This window comes from Chelonia mydas, chromosome 7, assembly GCF_015237465.2.
Source record: "Chelonia mydas isolate rCheMyd1 chromosome 7, rCheMyd1.pri.v2, whole genome shotgun sequence".
In the NCBI taxonomy this organism is placed as follows: domain Eukaryota; kingdom Metazoa; phylum Chordata; order Testudines; family Cheloniidae; genus Chelonia; species Chelonia mydas.
The window spans coordinates 50303116-50328402 of record NC_057853.1 but is presented as its reverse complement, the minus strand read 5'-3'; the positions used below and the strand labels follow the sequence as shown (position 1 = coordinate 50328402).

General features: G+C 47.1%; 1 protein-coding gene across 7 annotated transcripts in view; it reads right to left on the bottom strand.

Annotated features, from left to right (window-relative positions):
• The window catches only part of IP6K1 (inositol hexakisphosphate kinase 1), a 73793-nt gene extending 49065 nt beyond the window's left edge, over window positions 1-24728 (bottom strand). For 2 of the 7 annotated variants that reach the window (XM_043551115.1, XM_037905736.2), the window contains exon 1: window positions 24392-24633. The gene's annotated coding sequence lies outside the window, so the exon portion shown is untranslated. Of the gene's footprint in view, window positions 1-638; window positions 659-24391 lie in introns of those variants that run through there. The other 5 variants (XM_037905735.2, XM_037905733.2, XM_043551116.1 and 2 more) reach the window with 5 other exon arrangements.
• Between the last annotated feature and the right edge of the window lie 559 nt (window positions 24729-25287).

Here is a 25287-nt window from a genome sequence, read left to right as displayed (position 1 = left end):
GATAACAAAGAGGGAGACTGGGCTCTCAAGGTCATCTTTGTGAAATTTAAATGCAACATTTTACAGAAGCATTATTGTTTGCAACACAGACAACTCTGATTCAGTGCTTTAAAACACAGCCAGTACTCACACACCTGTCACTAACTGGTTGAACCCAGGCAAGCCAGCACTGCAGGGGGTGCCTGATAATCATTCCTGTCCCCACACTTTCCACAGGATGTAATCATTATGGAAGATATCTCGCTGCTGAGGGTGAGCAGGGAACCAAGGGAGGGTCTTCTCCAAACCTGCGGCTTCCGCCCTGGCCCCTATGCAGCTTGTTGTGTGCAGCAATGATTTTACTCACACACACACACACACACAGTCTCCCCGTGATGGCAAAGTGGCACGGGAAAATTATCGTTAATTGGGCAAGAAACAAAGCAGCTCTGCCGAGGAACCTGCGGCAGCGGATTGCCCAGGAGCTTTATGAGAGTTTCCTGGAGATCTCTGAGGGAAATTCACATGAAGTGAGGGAATCTATCAACACCCTTTTCTGCTGCTCAGACTAGGCACGTGGTGGGAGACAAGCCTGCTTTCTGCAACCCTCCTGCCCAGAACAACTCGCTTCAGCAATTCCCAAAATCAGATTCACTTACCAAGGGCCTCCTTTCTTGTTTGTGCTTCGCCAAGATCCGACTGCTGTGACTGACTAGGCTCCTCCGGGGTAGAAAACAGCTCCTGGCTGAATGCATCCCTGGCCTCTGAGTCATCCTCTGCCTCTGGGTCCCCCTCCCCATCAAAGTTTCCTCCTCCTGGCTCAGTCCACTCTCGACTGGCACACAAGCCAAAGGAGTATCCACAGGGGCCTTTGCAGTGGAGGTGGGGTCGCCACCGAGTATCACGTCCAGCTCTTTGTAGAACCAGCAGCTCGTGGGTGCAGCACTGGAGTGGCGGTTTGCCTCCCACACCTTGGGTAGGTGTTCTGCAGCTCCTATACTGCATTGTGTCCCGGTCATGGCCCCTTTCTATCATGCATCGTGAAGTCTGTCCATAGGTATCATAATTCCTATGGCTGGAGCGCATCTGGGACTACACAGCCTCCTCTCCCCAAATGCTGGTGTGTGGAGCAGGCATGGCCACCTGGAAAGATGTGCTGAGATCACTGCACACATCACCGAGCAAACAGGAAGGGGACTTTCAAATTTGCAGAGGAACGTGAAGGGTGGGGATGACGGTTGGTCACCTGAGAGCAAGGCAGTAGAGTTCAAAACCGATGATCAGAGACGTGAGAATAAGCATTGTGGGACACCTCCTGGAGGCCAACTGCAGTGCTGTAATCACCACGGTATCTACAGTGGCACTGCAGAGCTGCAGCCCCGGTGCAGAAAGCTGTACGCCTCTTGTTGGGGGGGGGGGGGGGGGTTTTGGGTGCTACAACTATGCAGTTTCTTCGCATTAAGTGGCTTGGCAGTGTATACACCTCAGGAGTTACAGTGCAGAAAGCTGCTTTACTGCGCAGCAACTTGCCAGTGTGGACAAGGCCTATGTTTCCCAATTCCCAGACCTGAAGAAGAGCTCTGTGTACCTTGAAAGCTTGTCTGTCTCACCAACAGAAGTTGATCCAGTAAAAGATATTACCTCACACACCTCGTCCCTCTAACATCCTGGGACTGACATGGTTCTAACACTGCACACAAGATTTTGAACTGTCATATCTCCATCTCCCAGAGCTAGAAGTGAATGCATTACACACCACATATAGTTGTCAGCTGGAATGCAGTGATTTCTAGTCCTGTCAGATCAGGGCTTTGGAGAGGAACCCAGAACTGGAGCCCGGAGCAGCAGGTTTTTGCCTGGAGCTGGAGCGGAGCCGGAGCACAGCTCCAAAGCCCTGTGTCAGATTCCAAATTACTGGACTTTATCACTGGTCCATCAATCTAGCAGGTCTTTTAATACTGATAAGGACTAAACAGAGCAAGATGCAGTGCAGTGCAGTTTCAATCAACTTTGCTTTCACATATTATACCACCCCTTAAAATCTCCTGCTCTCTATTCCCTTCCTATCGTTTGGCTCCACTATACTATGCCCACATCAACTAATAATTCTGATATTGCCTATGCTTTTAGCTACAGCAGACTTTAGTAACAATGCTCAGGAATAAGCATAACACCAACAGTTCAATCTCCCCTTAAAACTCCACTGCTTCTTGGGGTTCCTCAAAGAATTTATCATTGACCAAAATATCTCCAGGGCTAAGGCTCACTTATTCTTTATGCAATGTCCTGACACACCAACAATGTCATAGATCAGCCCACTGTGGCAAAGTGTACACCTGAAAACTGAAAATTGAAATCCAGTAATAAGGAGTCACTACGTCTACTCTGAAAAAACTGAATTTTTTTATACCATCATGAACAGGTCGGAATATGAATGAGAGGCTGCTAAGCAGCTCTCTAACATCACATTCTACAAGCCATTACCCTCCGATCCCACTGAGGGTTACCAAAAGAAACTACACCATCTGCTCAAGAAACTCCCTGAAAAAGCACAAGAACAAATCTGCACAGACATAGCCCTAGAACTCCGACCAGGGGTATTCTGTCACCCAAGATCCATAAACCTGGAAATCCTGGGCGCCCCATCATCTCAGGCATTGCCACCCTTACAGCAGGATTGTCTGGCTATGTAGACTCCCTCCTCAGGCCCTATGCTTCCTGTACTCCTAGCTATCTTCGAGACACCACTGACTTCCTGAGGAAACTACAATCCATCGGTGATCTTCCTGAAAACACCATCCTAGCCACAATGGATGTAGAAACCCTCTACACCAACATTCCACACAAAGAACGACTACAAGCCGTCAGGAACAGTATCCCCGATAATGTCACGGCAAATCTGGTGGCTGAACTTTGTGACTTTGTCCTCACCCATAACTATTTCACATTTGGGGACAACATATACCTTCAAGTCAGCGGCACTGCGATGGGTACCCGCATGACCCCACAGTATGCCAACATTTTTATGGCTGACGTAGAACAACGCTTCCTCAGCTCTCATCCCCTAACGCCCCTACTCTACTTGCGCTACATTGATGACATCATCATCTGGACTCATGGAAAAGAAGCCCTTGAGGAATTCCACCATAATTTCAACAATTTCCATCCCACCATCAACCTCAGCCTGGACCAGTCCACACAAGAGATCCACTTCCTGGACACTATGGTGCTAATAAGCGATGGTCACATAAACACCACCCTATACCGGAAACCTACTGACCACTATACTTACCTACGTGCCTCCAGCTTTCATCCAGACCACACCACACGATACATTGTCTACAGCCAAGCTCTTCCATACAACCACATTTGCTCCAACACCTCAGACAGAGACAAACACCTACAAGATCTCTATCAAGCATTCTTAGAACTATAATACCCACCTGCTGAAGTGAAGAAACAGATTGACAGAGCCAGAAGAGTACCCAGAAGTCACCTACTACAGGACAGGCCCAACAAAGAAAGTAACAGAACGCCACTAGCCATCACCTTCAGCCCCAACTAAAACCTCTCCACCGCATCATCAGGGATCTACAACCTACCCTGAAGGACGATCCCTCACTCTCAGATCTTGGGAGACAGGCCAGTCCTTGCTTACAGACAGCCCCCATAGCTGAAGGAAAATACTCACCAGCAACCACACATCACACAACAAAAACACTAACCTAGGAAACTATCCTTGCAACAAAGCCTGTTGCCAACTCTGTCCACATATCTATTCAGGGGACACCATCATAGGGCCTAAACACATCAGCCACACTATCAGAGGCTCGTTCACCTGCACATCTACCAATGTGATATATGTCTTCATGTGCCAGCAATGCCCCTCTGCCATGTACACTGGCCAAAGCGGACAGTTCTCTATGTAAAAGAATAAATGGACGCAAATCAGACGTCAAGAATTATAACATTCAAAAACCAGTTGGAGAACACTTCAATCTCTCTGGTCACTCGATTACAGGCCTAAAAGTGGCAATACTACAACAAAAAAACTTCAAAAACAGACTCCAACGAGAAACTGCTGAATTGGAATTAACCTGCAAACTGGACACCACTAAATTAGGCTTGAATAAAGACTGGTAGTGGATGAGTCATTACACAAAGTAAAACTATTTCCCCATGCTTATTTTTCCCCCCTACTCACACCTTCTTGTCAACTGTTGGAAATGGGCCATCCTGATTATCACTACAAAAGTCCCCTCCCCCCCCCCCAATTGCTCACCTTAACTGATCACTCTCATTATAGTGGGTATGGCAACACCCATCTTTTCATGTTCTCGGTGTGCGTGTGTGTGTGTGTGTATATATATATATATATATATCTCTTTTCCTACTGTATTTTCCACTGCATGCATCCAGCGAAGTGGGTTTTAGCCCACGAAAGCTTATGCTCAGATAAATTTGTTAGTCTCTAAGGTGCCACAAGTACTCCTCGGTCTTTTTGCTGAAAGAACTATTTTTCCCTGAAGTGCATCTATGATTAATGATTCATGACACCACAGATGGCCTGTGACGGAGATCAGGCTAGATAATCTGATGATCCCTTCTGGCCTTAAACTCTATGAAACTGAACACGTCCTAAAGGTTTTGCAGACACGATTCTTTGAAGGGAAATCCTGTGCATGTACAGGTCTCTTTAGAACAGTGGTCACCAACCGGTCGATCGTGATTGACTGGTCAATCCTGGAGACTCTACCAGTCGATCGTGATCTCCGGCCTCAGGAAGGCTCCCTGCCTGCCCTGGCTCCACACTACTCCCAGAAGCGGCCAGCGCAGCCCCAGGGGAGGCTGGGGTCTCTGCGTGCCGCTCCTGCCCACAAGCACTGCCCCCACAGCTCCCACTGTCAAGGAATGGGGAACTGCAGCCAATGGGAGCTACAGGGGCGGTGCCTGCAGAAACAGGCAGCATGCAGAGCAACATGCCCCGCCCCAGGGGCTGCAGGGGCGTGTTGGCTCCTTCCAGGAGTGGTGTGGGGCTGCAGCAGGCAGGGGCTTAGCCCCACTGCGCCAGCCGGGAGCTGCCTGAGGTAAGTGCCACCCAGCGGAAGCCTGCACCCCAGCCCTGAGCCCCCTCCTGGAACCAGCACCCCATACCCCTCCTATACCCCAAACCCCTTCCCCAGCCCTGGGCCCCCTCCCAGAGCCCACACCCCCTACCCACTCCTGCACCCAAACTCCCTCCCAGAGCTTGCACCCCTTACCCCCTCCTGCACCCAAGGCCCTGCCCCAGGCTCAGCCCAGAGCCCCCTCCTACACTCCGAACCCCTTGGCCCAGCCCAGAGCCCATACCCCCTCCCAACCCCCCGTTCCTAGCTCGAGGAAAGTGAGTGAGGGTGGGGGAGAGTGAGCAACAGAGAGAGGGGAGGATGGAGCAGGGTGGGCCTTCGGGGAACAGGTGGGGTAGATCCTGGGTTGCACTTAAATTCAAAAAGTGATGTTGTGTGTAAAAAGGCTGGAGACCACTGCTTTCGAAAAATGGAAAGAACAGGGGCATCATCTTGAGCAACGGAAACTCCTATTTATACACCTATGCTAAGCAAGACAGCCTGTGCCACCGTAATTACTTGTAACGGATCTGGAACAATGCTCAGTTCTGCTGCGCAATACACTAAATGTAACCCTAAGTATAGCCTAAATGAGAAATTGAGAGTGTGATTTTTTTAAGTCAAGATAATGAAAAATCTAATATTTTTTATTATTTTGCTCCTGCTGCTGTTTTCATGCCCTCACCACAGGACTGTGCGTACATGACTATAAGCGTGCTTGTGGACACCTACCTACCATGGTCAATTCTAGTATCCCTACTAACCAAACTACAATGCACTCAATGAAGAGTGACCTCAAAAGCTATACATTTTGATGAAACAAAAGAAGTTACACTAGTTCAGACCTGTGCACACACTATCACAAGACAGTCCATCAGCACCCACATAGTAAAGCATTGAGCACATTAGAAACACTTAAGAAAAAATGGACTACTGGACAGCTCCCAGTGTAGCTTACACTGGCAAGTGAGTTAAACGTGACCAAAAACCCCACAATCTGCTGGCGAATGGGCAGCTCAGCCCTTTGGAGGCGAGGGCATTTAAAACATCACTAAGGAAGATTCTGTCACAGGTATTTTTTGTAAAAGTCAGGGACAGGTCACAAGCAACAAACAAAAATTGGCGGAAACCTGTGACTTGTTCCTGACTTTTATTAAAAACACCCGGGAGGGGGACTGGTGGGTGGGTGTGAGTGAGACACAAAAACAGAGCACTGCCAGGGCTTGCAGCTGCTCCAGCCATGTGGGCTGCTCCAGTGGCTGGTGGACCAGGGCTGGCTTCTGATCTGCTGTTCCGGCAGCTGCTGCTCCGGCAGCCACAGGGCTGACAGCAGCTCCAGCCCTGCCCTAGAAAAAGTCACGGAGGTCCTGGAAACTCATGACCTCATTGTATCCTTAATCATCACCTTCTCCCTCACACAACCGCCTCTCTTCACTCTCCATCTAGCCATCCTCGATCCTGCCTCTGCTCTCAGTAAGCTTTAATCCCTCTCCTGCTGGACTTGAGGAGCATAGGGACTGTGTAGGAGAGTGATAAAGTCTGAGCTAGGCAACACAGAGTTCCTATATGACTGTGACATCTCCAAAAAGGCCTAGAGAACCACTCAGCCAAACTGACATACAAGTTCACATACACACAGATGACTCTAAATGAAACCAGGCAGAATGTACTGGAGGTCCTTTCCTCGATGTCGAAAAAGCCACTGGACACAGAACATAGATGCCTATGCTGGTATGAAACATCCTATTGATAAGCACTGGCTGACAAAGGTTAGCAAGTAGCGCCTTGTAAGTGTTACCCATCATCCAGTTACTATCACAGGGTGGCAACGTGATGACATTCATGAGGAAAGGAAGGACTGTTTGAAAGCTTCCTGGGCCGGAATTTCCTTGACATGAACCACCACTTCCAAACCCTTCCCCCATTAATCTACAGAGAATGCTGCGAAATGTTGCAGTTCATACCTCTACATGCAACTATCATGCTGCTCTCATTCCTTTGTAGGAAAAGAGTTCTCCCAGTCAGAATCACTTATCAGAATTCGGATAAGAATGTCCACATGGGCAGTTATACCAGTGTAACTATACCACTTTAAATTCACACCACTACCTGATCCCAGGATTACTTCTCCATGTAGACAAGTTCTAAGGAGAGGATGGGCTGGGACAGAAGGGCTGTGATTTCCCCTCACCATGATAAAGTGCTGATTACCGAAGCCAATGGCTACAAGGAGGTGTGAACTCCCCGATCCATATCCATGGAACCCAGTGACAATCTGAGGCTAAGACCTTGTCTAAACTGTAGAGTTTTTTCCACAAAAGGCAGCTTTTGGAGACGAAACAGTGGAGGTGTACACTCTGCAATGCCACTTTTGGCGACAAAACTCCTCAGTTTCGGCAACAAAATAAAACCTCGACGAGAGTCACAGGGGTTTTTTTACGCAAAAGTTTTGTCCCCAGAGTGCCACTGTAGACACCGTGCTTGATTTTATTGCTTTAATTGGCCTTCAGAAGGTGTCCCACAATGCCGATCCTGACTGTTCTGGTCAGCAGCTCCAACTCCGCTGCCCTGCAGACAGATAAGCAACCATTGGCCCCTCCTCCTTTAAAGCCCCAGTGAAATTTCACTTCTTGTTTGCTTGGCATAGAGAGCTCACATCACATCTTCCCAGCTGACAACGGCAGCTCCACACGGCAAATACTCTCCTGCTTGGAGCACTGCAGAGCTGTTGGATCTGCTCTGTATTTGGGAAGAGGAAGCTGTGCAGTCCCAGCTGCACTCCAGTCATAGGAATATTGATACGGGCCGATTTCACAAAGCTTGTGTGAAAAAGACTATGATCAGGACACACTGCAGTGCAGAGCAAATACTGAGGTGCTGAGGCAGGCATATCAGAATGCAAGGGAGACAAACCATCACTCCGGTGCTGTGCTGAAGACCTGCCATTTCTATAAGGAGTTGGTCACTATCCTCAGCGGCGACCCCACCTCCCTGTGGATACTTCGGTGGGGCAGGAGCCAGCAGAAAGTGGAACTAATCCAGAAAACGAAGTCATTGACAAAGAGGGGGAGGCAGATGACAATGTGGAGCCCACAGCAATGTTGCCCGGTGGTGTGTCCAGTCAGGAGCTGTTCTCCGCTCCGGAGGTGTCTAACCAGTCTCAGCAGTCACACTTTGGCGAGAAAGAAGCAGAAGAGGAGACCCCTGGGTAAGTGGTTTTGCTTTGTGAAGTGCGGAAGTGGGTTGAAGGCATAGAAATGTACAAGGCTGGCTGGTTTTCTGTGTCTGGACATTTCCCCATGCAGCTCAGCAGTATGGCGGAACAGGGTGTTGATGCACACCAAGATTTCACAGGAATCCTCCGAAGAGATCTTAAAGAAACTTTCCTGGAGGAAAGTTCCTTGACAAAACTGCTTTGTTCCTTCCCGCATTGAAGCAAAGTTTCCCGTGCCATTCTGCAATCACTTATGCAGGGACCAAAGAGGCACATAGGCAAGCAGCATAGAGATCAGGGAAGAAACTGCAAGTGTGCAGTAGATGCACCCTTGCTCCTGCTTACTCTCAGGAGTGAGATATCTAGTACAATGACACCCACCTGTGGAAAAGGGTGGGAAAATTTAGAATACTGTCCCTAGTCGACTGCTCCACAACCCTTTCATATTGCTTTTCTCCCCACATACAATGCCCCCCACCCCAGGGTAAACTCACCATGCTTGGGGTGTTCGCCCGCATGCATGCTTGTCACAGGTCAGTGAAAAAGTGGTTGATATGGTACTAGAGGTGTATTTTACTGTACTGTTTCAGTGCTGTGCGTGTACTTAGATTCATAGATATTTAGGTCAGAAGGGACCATTATGATCATCTAGTCTGACCTCCTGCACAACGCAGGCCGCAGAATTTCACCCAGCACTCCTGCAAAAAACCTCACACCTATATCTCTGCTACTGAAGTCCTCAAATCGTAGTTTAAAGACTTCAAGGAGCAGAGAATCCTGCAGCAAGTGACCCGTGCCCCATGCTACTTAACAATCATGCTTCTGTATATTGTTCCTTGTGCTTCTGCAGATGTGGCCTTCAGAGGCACTCCCTACACACCGGTGGGGCATCTCTGCTGGATAAGAAAACGCCCAAGATGGATCAAGGAAGACATGTTCCGGGAGGTGATGCAATGCTCAGATGCAGAAAAAAGGGAATGCAGGCAGTGGAGGGAAATCGAAAGGCAGGACAGACAAGAAAATGAGGCCTACGCTATGGATGCAACCGAGAGGATGATTAAAGTTATGGAGAAGCAAACGGTCCCTCATAACCCTCCAGACAGAGCAGATGCGTGCCTACCCTCTCCTTCCGCACATTCAGAATTCTTTCCCAGGCCCTCCCCAAACTCCACCCGCAAATTCCTTTCCGCTGTGTGGGACTTCTTCCTGTCCCATTCACTCCACCTCCGGACACCTTTTCAAATGATAGCTGGACTTACGCACAGCTCTGAAAGTCAGCCCTCCCCTGGTACTTCCTCTCCCCTCCAGCAATTATGTGTCTGTGAGGTGTTTTGAATTATAAGAACTCTGTTTCCTGCAAATTGTGATAGCAGATAGCAGCAGCAAATACACAAGCAGTTAAATCACTTGCTTACATTAGATCTAGGCCACAAAAATCTCGAGTACTTCCTTACAAAACTCAATTTCATTAAGCATTGCAGTCCAGAGCATAGCAATACATTACTGGTTCTCATCTTCAAAGTGCTCTATCAAAGCCCCTCTAATTCAAATTGCCCCCGTTGTGCCCCTCTACTAGCCCTTGTATCTGGCTGCTCAAAAGCAGCAGCCAGGCGTTTTGCCTCAGCAGTCCACCCCGAGCAAATTTTTCATCCTTTCCTTCACAAATATTGTGCAACGTGAAACATACAGCTATTCCCATGGGAATATTATTCTCATGGAGGTCTAACCTGCAATAAAGGCAACACCAGCACACCTTTAATCTGTCAAATGCACATTCCATGGTCATCCTGCACCTACTCAGCCTATTGTTGAACTGCTTACTGCTACCCAGGTTGCCCGTGTAAGACTTCATGAGCTGTGGCATTAAAGGGTATGCCAGGTCTCCCAGGATCACTGTGGACATTTCAACATCCCCCATGGTAATCTTCTGGTCTGGAAAGAAAGCCCCTGCTTGCAGCTTTCTGTACAGGTTGGTGTTCCTAAAGATACATGTGTCATGCACCTTTCCAACCACCTCACACTGAAGTCAGTGAAACGCCCACAGTGATCCACAAGCTCTTCCAACACCATGGAGAAATACCCTTTTCTATTGATGTACTCCGTCGCAAGGTGGTCCCATGCTAAAATTGGAATATGCATGCCATCTATTGCCCCTCCATGTGCTATTTCACGCACATGCGCTACAAAAGTCATGCGCTATTTCACGCACGTTTCCCAGAGTCATGGCCCTGCACACTGGCATTAATGCAGCCCCAACAGTCGAGTTCCCAACTCCAAACTGATTTGCGACCAACCAGTAGAAGTCTGAATTCACCAGCTTCCATACTGCGATCACCACACACTTCTCCACCAAGAGGGCAGCTCTCATTTGGGTGTCCTTGTGCCACAGGACTCTAGTGAGCTCAGCACACAGTTCCAGGAAAGTGGATTTCCTCATCCGAAAGTTCTGCAGCCACTGCTTGTCATCCCAGACCTCCATAATAATGCGCTCCCACGACTCAGTGGGCCCAAAAGCGACGGTCCTTAGTCTGCAGCTGTTTCGCCTGAGTAACAGCACAAGAGAGGAGACCCTTCAAAGTTTTACAAGCTGAGCAAGATACTAAATGTTTCATAACGAAGAACAATTAAGTTTGGTATTTACTGAACCATAAGCTATACAAGTTTCAAGTCAGGCACTAGTACTGCATTCATTTGCTATCTTCTGCCTGCAGTGCTTCAGACTAACAGTCTGGGCTCTAAAGACAGATGTGCACAGGAGGTGGAGGAGGAGGAAGGAGGGGAAGTGTTCCTTGTTTACAGGGTGACACAAAGTGGGGATTTCCCTGTTATGTTGTACGTGACCCTATGTGATACTTACTGTTTTCCATGAATGCTGTGTGTGCCTCAGTTCCCCTGTGATTCACACCAATGTCTAGGTGATGGGAATAAGGGTGTGTGACTTTTCCAGAGGCTGCTCCAGCTGCCTGCACAGATGCTATGGCTACCCCTTCGTAACCCGAGACCCAGGAGGGGGGATGCGACCAGGTGACTCTTGGCCCAGGAAGTGAGACAAAGGCCAGAGGAGGAGCAACAGGCAGGGCAGGGGCCAGGCAGCTGGAAGCGAGTCAGTCTCAGCTGGCTTGGGGAGCAGGGGGCGAGCCAGAGTCCTGGCTCTGGGCTCCCCTCCCCCCAAGATGGACTTGGCTGAAAGTCACTGATTTCTGTGCTAATAAGTTCTGTTCTACACTGTGTTCCTGTTGACTAATAAACCTTCTGTTTTACCGACTGGCTGAGAGTCATGTCTGACTGCGGAGTTGGGATGCAGGGCCCTCTGGCTTCCCCAGGAGCCCGACTCAGGCGGACTCATTGTGGGAAGCGCACGGTGTGGAATGGGATGCTGAATGCTCAGAGGTCTGAACCAGTAAAGTTGAAGCTGTGTAAGTTGCTTGCTTTGGAGACAGTATGCTCAGAGAGAGGAGGCATGCTTCCCCCATAGTCCTGATTGGCTTTGTATGGGAGTAGTTCCAGAGCATCGCCCTGGTGACTCCATGACACAGGGCTTCAGCCCTGGGGTCATTGGGGGCCCTTACACATGCATCTCACACTCTTGCCCGTTTATTCACCCTCCCAAGGGAACAGCCCTTTCAATACTCCAGCCAGAGTTCTATCAACACTCCTCACATCACTGTGGTTAGATAGCAAGTGCCCCAACGTATACCCTGCCATGCCAGTGCACTTTTTCCAACTCAGTGTTTACTCACCCATCTAAGTGCTTCTCTGAAATAGCACTCCTTCAGCTCCCACTGCACCCTGCAATAACCCAGAACATTTAGGCTGTAGCCTCTCTCTCTGTCATTCCCATAGGATAAATATAGACTAACTGATATGGCCATTTCTTGCAATATCTTTGGGACAAATTATTGATTTAAGTTGAACTAGCTATGGAATCCAATGTATTATAAATGCAAAGTTTACATGTTGTTGTTAGATTGTATGTAACTTCCCTGGGGGCGGCCAGGGGGGCACATGGCAATGTTCCCTCTAAATTTTTCCGTCCATGTGTGGAATAAAATTTGTTATGTGCACCGAGGTAATGTGTGCATGTGCACCATCACAAAAAAACAAAAAACCTAGATATAATATATATTTTTTAAAAAGTTACCATAGGGATAATTACTCCAGCCAGGACAGGTTAGACATTTTAGAACTCACTACCCAAAGAATTCAATTTAAGTGTAAGAGAGAAATAAAAATTATGACATGCATAGACCAGTCAAAACACTAAAATAACACACTTTGAAAGAATAGAATTACAGAGAATATGTGTGTATTGCAGGAGTACCAAGAAGTAACCACAATAATACTACTAGTATCTGTTGGGAGGTGAGTGTGTCACAGAGACACTGTGTGCACGCGCGCTGGCTGATGGGGAAAAGCTGTGCATGGTCTCTTTAAGATACTCACGGAAAGCTCCCCTGCTCCGTCCTGAGCCTGTTACCTCCCCTCCCCTGCTCTGTGGGGATGGGGTACATGGGGGGGAGGGAGAGAGAGAGAGAGAGAGAGAGTGTGTGTGTGACGGACAGAGACTGTGTGAGCTGGCTGCTGGTGAAATCTCAGAAACAGTGCACTGTCTCTTTAAGAAAGGCACTCAGTCACTCACCATTCAGATCTCAGCAGCTCAGAGTCCTCCTGAGCCACGCTGTCCCCTCTGCCCTGCTCTGCAGAGATGGGGTACAGGGGCAGGGAGATCCCTGACATCAGCACCCCCACTCTGCTCTGCACAGCCAGATGGATGGAGCAACGTGGGGGGAGGGGCACCTGAACACATGCTGCCAATTGTGCACGCTCTCTAATCAGCTGGGCAGCATTTGAATCTCTCCTGCACAGCCACCCAAGCACGCAGCTTACAGGGAACACAGAAACATTGTAAACAAATGCTGGAAAGTATTATGAGCTTCAAAAAACTATATCTTAATGTACCAGACAAGAAGGCACTTTAGGAAGAAACAAAATTAAGTGGGTTTCCCAGGAAATACCCAGGGCAAGAGGAAGGCAGACCCAACCTTTTGAAGCTACAGCCTGCAGAGAGAACCACTGTTTGGCTAATTACCTATTCAAGGTCTTTGTAGATCAAAGACAGACTGTAAAAGGGGGGGACTCAGACTCATGGATGTGATTGTTCTGAGCTAACAGCTGTTATGAATTAGTAACCACAGAAAAACCTCTATTGAGGTTTAAAGAACTGTTCGCCTACTGGAGCCCTTGTTAGATGTGGGGGTGATTATTGACATGTGTGTTGGTTTGTTTATTGCTAATGCTTTCATGTTAAAAATAAATGTGCTTGTTTAGAAAGAGCTGTGGGGTAACTTAACTGTGGGCAACTACACTGTTTATAGTCTCTAAGGAGAAAGCAAAGCAGACCTGCTTAGGTAGTCTGACTTGCTGGGGAATTCGCAGCGTAACAGGGAACTGTGCAGCCTGGAGAGCCAGAAGGGGGGTGAGAGAAGGTCTCCCCACAAGAGAGGTGACAGCTGAGGAGCCGGAAGCCTACAGTGGGTGCCTTTGCTAGACCCAGGAGGGGGAACATAGGTGAAGCTTCCCGGGACAGTGACAGACACCTCTCTAATAAGCCAAGATCCTGATCAGAATAGATAGGTCTCAGGGTGGGGAATAGATGCTCCTCCTGTTTAAACAGCATGGAAAATAGAAGATTACAACATCTAGTAAAAGGACAAACTTTTGAGTTCTCTTCTCTAAGGGCCTGTCTACACTTGAAAGGTTATCATTGGCCTCTCTGCTGAGAGTTTAGTGCCATCTGTGATATAGCCCTCTGAACAGAAACTGCTTGCTCCCTCAGTTCAAAGAAGCTGAACAGATGTGCAATGATTTTCCATGACTATCAACTAAAGTTGAATTTAAACTAGTGGCCTAAAAGTGATAGGCACAATGTCTCAGCCCAGTCTCACCTTCTTCCAAGTCTTCTTTTACTAAAAGAGCAACAGAGACAATACCAAGGCCCTCACCTGGAATACTGTGTGCAGTTCTGCTTACCACATCACAAAAAAGGATTGCAGAAATAGAAGAGGTTCAGAGGTGGACAATTGGTGACTGGAAAGGCTTCTGAATGACAAGAGATTGAAAAGACAGGCTATCTAGTTTAGAGACGACAAATAAGAGGGCCATGAAAGCAGCATATAAAATAACAAATGATACAGAAACGGTATATCAGGCCCTTATCCTCCCTCATAATAGAAGAATGAAACGGAAAAACATTAAATGCAAACTTAGAACTGGTAAAACAAAACACTTTACACATACAGCTCAATTAGCCTGTAGAATTCATTGCCATAGGATATTGAGACCAAGAGCTTAAGAAGACTCTAAAGGATTGAGCATTTATACAGATGATAAAATCCAGAGTTACATTAGAAAGGATTAACAAAGACAGCAATAGCTCAGAAGGGATATAAACCTTATGCTCCACAATACACACTAACTTTTAATTTGCAGGGTTTAGGAAGAAACTGTCTGGTTTTACAGGGACCACGAGTCTGATCTGCTATGGAAAATATACATTCATCATGCTGTTTAATATATAATTAATGTTTTACTCATGATTTGACTCAAGGTGCATTTGGAAATTGAAATTAAACTTTAAAAAAATGCAAAACAAGTTTGAATTTTTTTTTATTAATTGAATAAAACTGCCAAAGTTTTCCCCCCACTGAAATCTCCACTAGAAGAAGCTATAATCTTAAGAAGGTTAGATGACTGATGAACAGACTGCAAAAACTAAACTAGAGATTTCTGCTAAATTGAAACCAAAAGTAGTTAAAGAAAAAGCTTTTCTGCGGAACAGAAACAAAGTACTGACATTTAAAAAAAAGCACTAGTATTATCTCTATTATAAAGACTGAAGGTGATCTAGATGCTTAATGCAGTGAATCAGATATTGTGCCATATTTACAAAGCTTGACCTCAAAAGTTAAAGATGTTTTCCATCTGATTCTGTACAGAAAAAAGCAGCTTTCAAATCATTAGTTAAATTTTATGAGTGTTCATTGATCCCTCTTTGTTAAATTGTTTAAAGATTGGCAAGTTCAAATTTAGTTTTAAACAGGTTTAGGGTTTGTTTGTTTTTTAACTCATTTAAAAATGCATTTAAAATCAGATTTTTTAAAACAATCCACCTTGGACAGATGCCAGTTAAGTATACTGTGTACGAACAAAACGTACAGAACTTGAGCCAAGGCAAGCAAAGGCAACAACTCTGGTGTTTGTGAATGTAAATAACAAGAAACTATATACGGGTGACCGTAGAAGCACGGCCAGGTCCCATCCACCCAACAGAATCTGTGCAAGATCTGTGCATTTGTGATTAGCTCACTCTGCCTGATCAAGAGACGTTCCTTCTCCTTGAGGGTCTGACTAAAACAATACTGCATTTAGGGTAACATTTTGACAGACTGGGCATCAGCAGACTGCTGTAGCGGCACTTCCAGTACGGATCTGAGAAGACCAGAGCTACAAGCACGTACGCAGAACTTCCATGAATAGACAGACAACAAAGAGCTGAGAATCAAACAGAAGGGACCACTGTGATTATCAACCCTGACCTCCTATATAATAGGCCAGAAAACTGCCCCACAAAAATTCCTAGAGTAGAGCTTTTAGAAAAAGATCCAATCTTGATTTAAAAATTGTCAATGGGGGAAGATCCACCATAAGCCTTGGTAAATTGGTATAATGAATAATTACCCTCACTGCTAAAAATTTAGGCCTTATTTCCAATCTGAATTTGTCTAGCTTCAACTTTCAGCCACTAGATCATGTTATACCTTGGTCTGCAGAGCCCATTATTAAATATTTGTTCCCCATGCAGATCTTATTTGCCTTAATTTTTAAAACTTTTCAGAAATACCCATCACTATTTTGATATCATCCATGAACAGCACTCCAATCTCAGCTGAAGCTCCCATGTTATAGATACTTCCCAGATGTCCACTCTGATGAGGCTGAAACATAGAAAATGCAGTTCAGCATCTGACAGCATGAGAAAAGCAAGAGCATGGCTCTCACCTTTAGATCAGCAATTAAATCCCCTACAGGTCAGCTGTTATAAAAGTCACAGGGCAGCATTCTCTGCAGAGAATGTTGCACTGCCTCTCTCCCCATCCTACAGAAGCTCTCCTGGTGCTTACTGCCTTCTTTGGTCACTACCTAGTACATTTCAAAATAGTGGTGGCTGCTAGTGCCATAGGACAGAAACTCATTTCTTTTCTACTTGTCTATGAAGCACCACTACTATTTAAGACAATTTGTGGTAACAATATTTATTATAAAAAGAAGAGTACTTGTGGCACCTTAGAGACTAAAATTTATTTGAGCATAAGCTTTCGTGAGCTATAGCTCACTTCATCGGATGCATGCAGTGGAAAAATGGAAATATTTATCACTCAAGTCTGTGCTGACAGCCAGTTTCTAGCAAACAAGTGCCCGAATCACAAAAACCACTGGTAAGCTGGATCGAGGTGTGAAGGACTAAATGGGTCTTGGTGCTTGAATTTACTTCTCACCCTAGAGGAAGAAGACTGTGGTACACTGGTAGAGCAGTGTGGAGGAACATTGCCTGGCCACTCTGCTTGATTCATCTCATCTGTGGCTAAAGACCTTCAGTCAGAAGGGCTGTAAAGCCAGCAACCTTCACTCATGCTAAACTCACAAAACAGAAAAAAATACCCAAATTATTGCCTAGTTCTAGAGTAGGCATTGTAGGGTGATTTAGAAGTGGTTCAGCCACCATCCCACTAACCAGAATTGTTCAAACACAACAGAATTACTCTTCAAACCCTGGTAGCATCGCATCTCTCAAGCACCCTCGTGCTGAATTGCATTTCCCGAGTGAATCTCCAACTAGATCACATTGTCAAGATGGTGCGCTCCTATTTGATTATATTTAAGCAACAACTATAAAGAGGGACTGGACTTCTCTTTGCATTTTAGGATATCACTGCAGCCTCCTCCAAGGAAGAGGGGTGATTTGGAGAGTAACCCACGATATACATGGATATACTGGGCTGATAGCTCCTCTTAGCATGTAATTTAACTAAGAAGAGAAGCTACAATTTTCTCATTGCTGAATGTTCGCTGCATCTACATGTGCAAATGCTCATGTTGTGTAAAGCAAAACAGGTATCTTCAGTAAGCCATGCAAGTTCTTTCGGTGAATAGTTGCCAGAATGCAAAGCCAAGCCAACACAGTCCGGAGGGGGCAGGAAGTTGGCCTGAAAAAACAGTTTTGTGGGGAAGGGAGTGGATATTTTAAACTAAAGGAACATCTATTTCATTTGCGCTCTACCTGCGTAACAGGCCATTGGATTGGTAAGGTTTAAGACCATACTTTCCCCTGTGTTTACACATGGCCAGTTCACAGCCACACTCCACAGCTATAGTCTGCTGGGATGCAACCACTCACACTATTCTCTGCCAAATGTAGTAACATCCTACTGGGCATGTAGGAACAGCCTGGGACCTTGCAGACTACTTTACACCACTTACCTGGCCCACATGCAGGCTTTGTATTGGTATAACATATTGGTTAGGACTTAGGAGTAGGATTTCAACAAATAGTTACACCCTTACAAGTCCTACTGTGGATGCAGTTATGCTGGTATAAAGGTGTCTTACACTAGGGCTTTATCTACACTACCAAGTTTTGTTGCCAAAACCTGCCTTTTGGTGACAAAACAGTGAGAGAGTACACACTGCAATGCGACTTTTGTTGGAAAAAATGCCCGGTTTTGGCAACAAAAAACTTCCACCCCTACAAGAGACTTTTCTCTTTTCCCCTCCCTTTACTGTCAACAAAGAGCCAGTGTAGACACCGCTGGTTGTTTTGTCAACAGAACTGGCTTCCTCCAGTATCCCATAATGCCCGCCCTGATCGCTCTGCTTAGTGTTTTGATCTCCACTGCCCTACAGGCATGCATCCCTCCCCTTTCAAAGCTGCGGGAAGTATCTGACAACTGAGTGTGCTGTTCCGTTTGGGGAACAAAGAGCAAATCATTGGAATGCTCTGGTTCTGCCCTGCACTAGGAACACAGTGGCAGACAGATTGCTGCCGCAGGGACACAGGAAGAAGAGACTGCTGTGCTGCTCTGACATTCCTCAGCATGGAGCGCTCCCAGAGCTACTCATGATGCCACTCCCGGCAGCTGAGGAGGCTGTGGGAGAACTCAGAGGGAATCCTCCCAAGATGCACAGCGATCAGCTCCGCCTTCCCACAACACCGCACTGTGGGATACATACCCACAGTGCATTGCTCACACTGTCGATGATGGTGCCCACAATGTGGACATGATCTGCTGACAGAGGGAGCAAGTGCAAACACCCTTAGGCTATTTTTGTTTTGTCAACTTTTGGGTGTCAACATAAGTTTTGTCAACAAAACTTGGTAGTGTAGACAAAGCCTAGTATAATCTATTCTCCTTTCCTTACAAGACTAGATATACCAGTAGAAGCACCTTTACTCTGATAGAACCGTGTCCACACCTAGAGGGACAGAGAGATTGTAGCACTTTAACTATACTGGTTAAATTTAGTAAACTACCGGTAGAGTTAAAGCGGTACAATTTGTGTGTGTACACAAGCCCATAGAAAAAAGTCAATTTAACCTGACTTAGTCCTCCAAAACTTCATTCTCTCTGTGCACTCTGAGGGCACGTCTACACTTAAAACACTGCACTAGTGCTTAAATGAAGATGCTCTATGCTGACAGAGTTCTCCCATTGGCATAGTTAATCCACCTCCAAGAGGCGGAAGCTATGTTGGTGGGAGAAGCTCTCTCGTCAACGGAACGCTGTCTACACAGGTGATTAGGTAAGTATAGCTGCATCAATCGGGGGGTGGCTTTTTCACACCCCGAACAATGTGGTTATGCTGACATGGTCTGTAGTGTAGACAAGAACTAGGTAACAGCTGATAGTGTCTGCACAGGAAGCACTGATAACTAGCACTTAAGCTAAAGGAACTGCACTCACAAGAAAAGCATTAGTTTCCAAAGAGCATCACTCAGAAGGCTGAGAAACAAACAAGAGTTGCTACCTGTGACCCCAGGAGGCCCTCAATGCTCACTGGCAAAGGGCACACCATACTGTAACTCATCTCAGGCCTGACATGCTCACTACCCCCAACAAACTGTTGTCATGAAAATGTCTCTAAAATGTCACATAAGGTATCAGATGTAAACTGGTGACATGCTGGTCCTGAAAAATCCCTGCATGTTGTGTGCACAGGTTGTGTGTAAAGAGTTATATGGGTGTGCTAAAAAAGTGTTCTTAAAAATGTGCTTGGGAGGCAACCCAGCCTGGCCTAGACAAAGCAATGGGATTAGCTGTCTGACCAGCTAGATTACAGGCAGAGGACAAAGAAAGTACATTATATACAAGGCAACCAAGTTAACAAGCAACAGAGGAATCAATTTAGTAAACACACCACCAGGGTTCCAAGTCTGAACCCCACAGGAAGTCTTCCTGGCTCTTGAGACAAAGATAATGGACTCTGGAAAACATAAGGGGAGGCAACAAGACATTCTAGTTATCCACCACTTAGGAGACATATGGAACAGCACCCTCAGAGCCTGCGAAGGTTGGATCCTCTTAGCCTGAAGGGGAGGAGCTCCTGAATTTGCTGTAAGCGAGCAACTATTTTAGGCAAAGATATAACTTGCTAGAATTAAGTTTTAGTCACTAGAAAGCATGTTTTGTTCTGTTTGTAAGTAGACCTATCTCTTTTTATTTTTTTGCTTAGTGTCACTTAAATCTCTGTTCTCGGTTAATAAGGGTATTCTTAGTTTTACTATAAATCATCTCAGCGCTGCTATATTAAGGCAAGTGTGAGTCCTCAGCTAAACGAACGGTCTGGGGCGTGCTCTATCTCTTTGGGGACAGTGAACTTACTTTCTGTGAGTGTCCAGTGAGAGGAACTGGACACTGCAAGGAGACGTCTCTGGGGAGCTGGCGCTCACTGAATGTTACCTGCAAAGGTAAGGTTCAGACTGGCAGAGCCTCGAGGAGTTTGCTGGCAATCAGACAAGCTGGAGTGTCAGGAAGCTCACGCACAGCTTAGCAGCAGCAAAGCTCTCACTTGCTGAGGCAGAGGGGTAACAGTGACTTACATTTCTGAATGTCCTGAGCAGAATGTCTCTCTGCCCCATCTGAGCATCAGAGCAGCACAAGCACTACTTGTGAAAGGGGTCTAGAAAGCAGGGCTTGGAGCGGCCACGGCTAGCAATCTCCAGCTTTTAGCCTCACCCCTGGTAGCAGTTGTAGCAATCCTAAAAAGGGACACTGGCCAGCCTCCAGCTTCGCACTTCAGTCACATCAAGGACAGTGAGAACACTGTTGGCAGCCTGCTCCCTACTTGAGCCAGAGCCACTTTTTCCATACACTGGACTAGGTTCCTTCGGTTTCTAGACAGCAACAGCCTGTTCTTCATGACAACTGGGAATCGAAGTTTTTGATAGGATTCCCACAGAGATTTCTGCTGTATTTTCCTCACACTCTCCCTTTCTCTAGGCTGCCCATCTCAGAACTAGCCAAGGACCCTTACAATTTACTCTGTTGTTTTGGGGGGTTTTCTGAGGCAAGACTCCTTTTCAGAGAATGTGGGAACACATGAACAGAAGCAGCCATCCTTATGCCAGTCATCACATTATATAAACTAATGAGTACAGCTTTGCTGAGCTGTTACACAGTAGACCAGCGGTTCTCAATCAGCGGGCTGCAGGCCACATGCGGCCCAATTAGCACACAGCTGTGACCCAGCTCAGCTGTGTGCTAAAGGCCGGCCAACATGGGGGAGGGGGGGGAAGAAGGGGGTCCGGACAGCCAGCTGGCCCCATGGGGGGCAGCGGTCTGGGCTCAGGGCTGCTGCTGCCCTGCCACCCAGCCCCTGTGGCCAGGTAACACATTGTGGGTTGCATATGTGGCCCACAATGATAAATAAGTGGAGAACCACTGCAGTAGACCCCCAGAGCCAGGGACAATGCTCAAATTTTGCCCAACAGTTATGTTGACAACTTGGCACATTTGCAAATTAAACAGAAAATGGAGAAGGTTGCAGCTTGCTTTCAATGAGAGCAACTTATAAAGTCCCAAAATTCAACACTCAACGTTGACCCAAATGTCTTGGCTATACCATATGCTAGTCCTCCTTCAGCAACTGCCAGTGATTTCGTTGACTTGAATAGGTGGTGGTTTCCCAGCGAGCTGAGCGAGGAACTCCTTAACTTCCTCTTCCAGGGCCCAGATATCTCCTTCGATTTTCCTGATGACAATCATCCTCCTATTGCCACAGGTGATTCCTTATATAGACTGGAATTTTGTGCCTGCAGGAACGTCTCACAAAGGAAGGAAGGGCAGGTGGAGTATCTGATGGCGCTCTCCAACTAGACGGGATGGGGTATTGGGTGTGTTTGGAGGGAGCAGGAATTCTGGTGGGTGGAATGAGTCTCTCCACAAATTTATATTCTTCAGTGGATTCCAAAATCCCAGGATAATGGGGGTGAGGGGTCTCAGGTTTGTCCCGAGACTGGCTCTGCAGCAGCCACAGGGCCCCCGCTAGGGCTACGGCCGCCATTTTGCTGTCACGTTTGGCTGGTGTTGCCCAACTTCTGAATGCTTGATTTTGTAACCTTACCATTCTTCTAACATTGTTTTGATGTGCAATATAAAATAAGGTGCAAGTCATTTTACTCTTAGTATCTGTCAGGAGAAGCAATGCCAAAAGACGGACAACAATTTTACATTCTAGAATTTAGTACAGTAATATCTGCCAAGTACTGTCATGTGCCCTACTGTTGGAGAATCATATCCTGAGAAACCCTATAGTAATGCACAAATGCAAGGCAGAAGAGATGTTTGTGTATGCATCGCTAGGTCATTACACTGCTAATCCTAAAAATAAGAGCTGCGCGACAGGGAATCTGAGCAAATGCCTGTTGCTGGTGGACGAATGCTGCTTCAAGGAAGAGGTACACCTGAGTGGCTCTTGGCCCACTGTCAGGTGGTTACCTCCTTCCCCCACTCCATCTCAACCACAGACTGTTCATTAACAGGAGAGGCTGTCACATGGGAAAGTTGTGAAGAACCAGAGCTGGCTGCTGTAAGCAGCAAGCCAGGACCTCACTGAGGAAGGAACATCTCACACTGTTCAGAAGAGACTCCCAATAGTAACTCTGATCTCCCCCTGCCCTTGTAGCCTTCAACCTTCCCCACGCAATGTCCTCTTCAATTCATGTGGTCACCACCCCAAGCAGCTGGAATGTGATGGATCCCAGAGAAGGAGCAGAGGGTGATTTTTCATACTGTCCCAAATACTCCTACCACCTTTAAACGGGAAGTGAAGCCAGAAGATGTAAACAGGAAACCATAAGCCAGTGAAGCAAACCTAAGCAGCGTAAGACTGCCTGCAGCTTATCTAAGTAAAAAGCTGCATTGAAGGGCATGGGGAAAGTATAAACCATCATTTGAAGATGCTGGGGGAAGATACATTCCCTAGCATACTCGAAAAAACGAAGAGAGACCCTGAGTTTTATGTAGTTCAATCTCAGCCTAATGTTGCCTCCATAGACAGTTCATGTGTTTAGTTTTCCCAAAACACATCATCTTTCACTACTCAAAGCCCTGAAATGAAAACAAAAGATTCAGCTCTGAGCTGAGCTATCACAACCCAAGAAATATTTTACAGAATTTCTAAGGGACAGGGAAGAAGACATAAGAGAGCTGCAGACTCCCAGGAACATCTATCTCAACCCTAACTACGTAGTCATCTTAACAGTGAAACTGCCAAGTGGGTAAAAGAGACTGATTTTAGCACTACTGAGATGTGAAAGATTTTTTTAAAAGAGGAATCTGAGCCCTAGCTCTTTGCCATATTAACTGCAATACAGATTCCCTGAGAGCCATTTACTCAACATACACATCTTTACTAATTTAGCAGATGCACAGGCACAGCTCATAAACAGAACCTGCTCTAAGCATATTGGCATATGGAGTTTTTATGACAAACTTGTGACAAACTGTCAGCCAACTTCAGACAAACTAACTTGCCCACTCTAAAAAAAAAAACCAAAACAAACAAAAACTGTTAAATGAAGACAGGGCAATATACAGAAGATCATACCATCCATGAAATCTGTGCTGTATTAGTAAATAAACTGCCATTTTGGATTCAGCTTTGGGTGAGTTAAACCCAGGTGACTCTGGATGGAAGAGGAGCAGCTAAGGTGGCAACATGCCATGACACAGGGTAATTGGGAAGGTACTACAGATATACCACAGCACATTTACAGAGAGAAACATGGGCAGCAGGCTTAGAACATTAAGACCCTCAAGGGTTATAGATCCCATCACTAGTTCAAATCCAGTACAGGTCAGAAGTGAGCAAAAGTCAGTAACCATGTCTCACATGGTCTAGCCTGACTCCTATCTGGTGGTTCACAAATGTTGGTCTCAGTCCAATTCCCCAGCCCAATGGGCAAACAAGCATATTACATCTCCAGGGATGTCAAGCTGGCACCTTTTATTAGAATTAAAACTTCCTTTAATGAGCACACCTGTCTCTTTTTTTTTAACACTGCCATTCGATAAACATGCCCTCTCTGTACCAGAGATTCAACTCAATGTAATATAAGTCACTAGACAGCACAGCGTTATAACGATGCTCGCTCCTAGTAAGGTAACACCTGTTAAACAGAGAGATCCCATGGCCAGAGTCCCGTAGAATGTCGCGTTAAACAGAAGTTCGCTGTTATAACGATCGCTGTTTTGTCCCTGACATTTACATGGCACGGATTGTAAACCCGGTAAAGCCTCCTCCTGAATAAACAAACAGTGCTAACAACGAAAGGAACCGTCCTTTCAACGTCTGGGGAAACATTATAACAAAGCCCCCCCCCCAAACCATCCCCATCCGCCGCCGCGGTGAGACAAGACCGCACTGTGCCTCTCGGCCCCGGTCCGTTCCCAGCCCCGCACCCCCCCGGCCCGCTAGCCCCTCCCCCACTCGTCCCGGCGCCTTGGAGCGGAGCCCGCCCCCGGGTGCCCTCACTCACCGGGACGGGCTCTCCCTGCCGCCCGGGGGACGCGGCGCTGGGACCCCCGGTTCCGGCTCGGTCCTGGCGCCCCCTCGCCCGCTCCTAACCGTTCGAATCAACAACAAGATGGCGGCGCCCGGAAAGGCGGAGACTCCACCGCCTGCCGTCATAGCAACCGCACCGGCCAGGTCCCCGCTTCCCCGAGAGATGCACCAATCACAGCACGAGCCCGCCCGCCAGTGCGCCGCCAGAACGTTGACAAGCTAACGGAGCTGTCCTTCAAACACTTGAACCAGGGTCGCTCAGCTAGCTGAGCCGCCGGCGGGTTCCGGACACACGCTAGGTACACGTGACGCGCCTGTCCCACGGGGACCGCGACCGCCCATTGGCCAACAGAATCGGGAACCATCCAATCACGGCGCGGTATGGGGGGGAACAAGCTCTGAACCACTTTCCGTGACGCCTCTGTACACCCCCTGGGACCCGCCCTCTGACCCCCTCAAGGGGACCCACCTGCCCTCAGATTTCTTCCCTCTGACCCTCCCAATGGGACCTGGCCTCTGACCCCTTCCCTCTGATCACCCATTGAGTCCACCCTCTGCCCTCTTCCTCTGACCCTCTGTGACGGGGTAGGGAGTATTAACCTGGTAATGTTGCATGAGAGTTTTACTAGTTTACTGTCTTCTGCTAACACAGGGTGTGCCTCCGTTTTCCTGGGGTACTGCACCAATACTAGATGGTGATGGGAAGTAAGGGTGTGACTTCACTGAGGGATGATACTTGACGGTCACCATGTAAATGATGACAGCTGCCCTTCCTAATCTGAGCCCAAGAGGGGGTTGGGGCCACTTTCTGCCTGGGAACTGGACAAAGGCTGGATGAGGGGCGGGGTAGAAAGCAGAAAGGAGTTTCAG